At 35.0% G+C, this 5,235-nt stretch overlaps 1 protein-coding gene across 1 annotated transcript in view; it reads left to right on the plus strand.

The window, feature by feature from the left end:
- Positions 1–5,235, plus strand: part of LOC108917168 (ATP-binding cassette sub-family A member 5) — a 257,109-nt gene that overhangs the window by 120,948 nt on the left and 130,926 nt on the right. The window lies entirely within an intron of this gene.

Raw genomic sequence — 5,235 nt, forward strand, 5'->3', positions numbered from 1 at the left:
TTTTTCTCGTGAATTCTCGGCAGATATTGTTTGATCTTTTGTACTCGGTTTATACATTTTTTTATAGATGGTTGTGATACTGATAGGTAGGTACTTTTCAAATTTCAAATTTTCAATTTTTCTTTTTTTGCAAGAATCACGAGTTACAGCCTTACGAAACTCTTTTTTTGAGGTACATACCTACCACACCTTTTTCTAGTTTTGAGAGTTTTTTAATTGTTGACATTATCGACATTGTCTACATTGTCGACTCTTCCAAATTAAGTCTTCATCTAGATCATTGTCTACGCGTAGACAATTGCATTGTCTACGTCGACATTGTCTACCCGCCCATCCCTGAATATACTTTGTCGTGTCCAAGATTTTGAATTACATGATACATTACATGATACATTACACTGAATACATCAAATTTGAGTAGAAAAAATTGCATTTCAGGAAACATATATTCGTTTGTGAACTCTTTTCTTGTTGCAAAATATATTAACGTAGGTTCTTCGAAATTATTTAATAACGATTTTATAAAATTCAAATTTGAAAGGAATACTACATAAATTGAAGTCGTTAAGTTTCCGGCAAATCAAGTTATTTAAACACCTCGTTATAATGTTTAGTTCTTCAACAGAAATGAAAATGATATAGATTTTACATGGAGAGAAAAAATGTCAATTTAAATGAAATCAGTAAACTAATAAGAAGGCTACAAGGAGTAAACGTACCGATACGGAATTCGAATCTTTAAATTGAATCATATGAAAAATCCGATTAGTCTTTAAAGGAACAACCAAACCAGTATATTTTTAGTCTGTCTCTACGTTATTGGATTTACGTTTTTTTAAAGCGTGTGTCGCAGAAATAAATCAGACTAAATTGTAAACGTGATTTATATCCTATCTTGCCGTGGTGTATTTTATCATCCCAAAGGCCAAATATACCTCCTACACGTATTTTAATGTTGTTGTTTCTTCTCCGTCCAACCGGTGGGGAAAACAGGCGCTTCTCTCACGTCGACGGGGCGAGTTACAGCGACATGATGAGATTACTAAATATTTACAGATCGAATGAGTAAATGCACACTGAAATTGAGAAACTGAGAAAGTCAATTGCATGACGGGCTTTCCGCTGCACCATTTGATCGTCGACGTTATCCTTACAGAAATAATGAAGTATTCACAAAAAAAATTACTTAAAGTAAAATATTACCGGGAGTTTTTAACTTTGTTAATAGTTGTTCACATAACAACAAATATAAGGGAGTAGAACCCTTATATTTGTTTATTTTGTATTTATAAAAAAATGTACGGGCAAAAGTTGTAGGAAATTTTCATGATATTTCAAACTGCTCTTAGAGAACCAATTGAATGTTACATGTCGAAGAAACAACATATTTTATTTATTTTATTTAGAAGAATATCTACATATTTTTACATATTTCGAATAATGCTTTCTCAGGATTACAATGATACAAGGTTTGGTAGAATAATAAGAAAGATACGGACAAAAGAGCTAACAATATGCTAAAAATAAACTCTAAACAAATACTGTATCCAAATATGTATAAGTATGTTCTATAAGATAAATATATAAGTTTGGCTTGTATTTCCGAAACGCAGCATTCAATTGTTTTTCTTGATATAGTTTTGAAATTACAAGAAACTTTCCTACAACTTTGATCCATGTTATTTTTTCTACGAAAAGATAAGGGCTCATAATATTCCGTGACCTTGTACAGACGTCAAAGGACGTCAAACGGGAGTACATTGGACGTCCATTATTAGATTTGTTTTGTGTTCCTATTTAACATAAAATTGTACGATAAATTGCTTTCATCTCAAAAAAGATTGAATTTACTTTGTTAATGTTTTAATTATTATTTTTGGTCTGAATTTCGATGTATGAAGAATAAATAGTTGTACAATGCGTAAAAGATGAATACTAAAAAAGTTTTTTTTTTCAAAAATTAAACTTTTTTTTTCAAATTCAATGAGCAAAAAATCCCCAATTGTGAAAGAATTGAAAAAAAAATCAAATTTTTTTATTTTTATGAACGTTACAGGATGCTCAGAAATGTAAATTTTGTTCCTTTAAATTTTTCTGAAATTTTGATTAAGCGGTCCGGAAAAACCGTTCGATAGATCGATCTGCCCATTTACGGAGCTTTTGGGGGTACATCGAGGTGNTAATATATTACTGTTTTTATGGTACTTCACCTGATTGTGCTGTACTTCATAAGCTGCAATTCTAGGTTACAATTTTGATAAACTGAATTCGCTATCAAAAATTCTTAAATATCCTGAAAGAATTTACAACCTGGCAACTCTGCACAATTTCGCACTGTAATAGTTGCAAACTGTCGTAAATGGACTATATTTGGAATAAGGTTTCGTTGTAACTAAATACCTATAGTTTATTGAAGATTTACACCTATGTGACTAGCCACTACTATTGACCGTTGTTGCCAACTTACCAGCATAACAAGATATAAAATCGTCAGTGGTAAACAAAGGTGGTTACAAAAGAAAATGAAATGTCAATGATAAAAATGGGCTTTTCTCACATATGCTTTCGTTTAGATTTAGAAAAAAAATCACGTGCCGTTTGCGGAAAAATGATTATCCTCGTTTCAAAGAGAATCATTTTCACATCGACGGTTCTCCACGTTCAGGAAGACTACTTGACCTTGCTGGAAATCGCCTCCCTCTCCGCTAATATAGGTTCAGAGAGCTCAATCAAATTTCTTGTCCGGGTTTAATGACAGTGCTTGTCCTTCACACCAATTATTTATCCACTACAGAGCCTATTTCTGAAACGATGATATTATGTTTCTCGACTATGAGAACGACTAAGTCGTCCGCAGAGGGCAGTCCCGGCTTACCTTGCACCGGGTTGTCTCTCCAGAAAGAGTAACTGTCACCGTTCGGTTCTTCAACATGATATTTATCCGTCGACACAAAGTCAAGTCATGCTGCCCCTGCAGCAAAAATTAATGCATTCAAAGAGTGTATTGTCAAATGCCCCTTCAATATCTAGAAAAGCTGCCAGAGCTAGATTTTTATAGTGCACCGACTTCCCTACTAGGTTATGAAGGGCTATGTTGACTGATCTGCCTGCCCGGTAATCATACTGGTACTTGTGTAGAGGATTTTTTCAGCAACACAGTGATGTTACATCAAAATCTACTGAATGATGTATTCTGAATCTACAAGTGGTTGGTTTCCCATATCTNATTCTAGGTTACAATTTTGATAAACTGAATTCGCTATCAAAAATTCTTCAGAGTGCCAAGCCCAAGCTAATTTTAGAACAAAAGAAACCTATGGCATCAGTATCCAAAAAAATTACAATATTTCGCAAATCGTAAATCAAGTCCTAAATAAAAAATGTTCAAAATTAAAAAACAAAAACAGGGAAGTTTATTTAAAAAAACTAAATAAAAAACGGTACAAGTAAAGTATGATTCTAATGTAAGAATCTATGGTAACAGCCTTAACCTACTTTTTTTGTAACATCCTGTATATTCTCACCGGCTCGTTTCACTCTGATAACTTTTTTCCAGATATTTTCCAGACGATTTTTCATATTTTCAATATGCCATCCAAATGAGGCCACAAAAAGCATCCTAGGTCTTGCTCTCGAAGATTTCAATGTAGACATTAATCAAGACTGCAGATGTAGATGAATTAAGAACTGCTCCTTCAGTTTGTTCATAAAACTGATTCTTAAAGGCGTGGAGATTCCATCTGGTGCACACTTTTACCAAGCTTACTTTTAGTTCTAATTCCTTCTGCAATGACTTACCAAAATGTCTTTATTTAACACTTTTTTAAACAGTGATGATCTTATTTCTGTGGTTAGGTTAGACCGCGGCCTTATCAGGCCCATTGTGCTTTCCACTTTTCAAGCCTATTCAGCAAGTAGCTTTGTCCTTTTAATAAAGTCCAAAAGGTTCCTTTTCGACACTTCTCTCAGCTGCTTGGGTTACAGAAAGAATTTACCCAGAAGCATCATTCTACTACGTATAAATCTTGGACACCTTGGAACCATTCCAAGAGTTGGTTGCGACATAAATATTTCCATAATCCTGGAATAGGGACTACCTCTCCAGTCATTATTATTCATAATGGTATTCGGTATGCTGCTAACCACGCCTTCCACCACGATATGAAGCCGTGGCAGAATTAACATGACTTCTATCTCAGCTTGGCTTCAGTCCACAGGTTCTACCGATACACAATGTCTGCTTCCTCTTACTTACCACTTCTTCCAAATGTGCATTCCAGGTAAGCTTATTATCTAGTATCAGTCCTAGATATTTAACCCCCCTCTCCCCTAATATAAATTCAGAGAGCTCAATCAAATTTCTTGTCCGGGTTTACTGACAGTGCTTGTCCTTCACACCAATTATTTATTCACTACAGAGCCTATTTCTGAAATGATATTATGTTTCCCGGCTATGAGAACGACTAAGTCGTCCGCAGGGGGCAGTCCCGGCTTACCTTGCACCGGGTTGTCTCTCAAGAAAGAGTAACTGTCACCGTTCGGTTCGTCAACATGATATTTATCCGTCGACACAAAGTCGTCATGCTGCCCCTGCAGCAAAAATTAATACATTCAAAGAGTGTATTGTCAAATGCCCCTTGAATATCCAGAAAAGTTGCCACAGCTAGATTTTTATAGTGCATCGACTTCCCTATTTTAGAAACTAGGTTATGAAGGGCTATGTTGACTGATCTGCCTGCACGGTAATAATACTGGTACTTGTGTAGAGGATTTTTTCAGCAACACAGTCATGTTACATCAAAATCTACTGAATGATGTATTCTGAATCTACAAGTGGTTGGTTTCCCATATCTTGTTGATAAAACCAACAACATCTTTGACTTGATATTATGTCTTTCCCATTAGATATATAATTTTATGATACACGTACTGGGTAAATGGGTGATTAGCTTATCCAACTGCATCCACTATTTTCCAAAGTGTATGTGTGCTTTTGGAGAGATTCAATTACGAGGGTGGTCTGAAAAGTTTCCGACCTCAACATGAAGATGGCAGCACTCGTAAATAAAACCTAGTGAATTTCGTTGTTCATCTGTTGACAGTTACTCACCAAAGTTTCAGCCATTTTGGACGCGCAGTTATTATGTAACAGTCGTTTGAGTGAGTTGATGTGAGTGTTTTTATGAAAATGGACAAAATCGAGTATCGAGCTATCATTAAGACACTCACATCAAC

Source organism: Anoplophora glabripennis, unplaced genomic scaffold, assembly GCF_000390285.2.
Source record: "Anoplophora glabripennis isolate ALB-LARVAE unplaced genomic scaffold, Agla_2.0 scaffold79, whole genome shotgun sequence".
NCBI classification, from domain to species: Eukaryota; Metazoa; Arthropoda; class Insecta; order Coleoptera; family Cerambycidae; genus Anoplophora; species Anoplophora glabripennis.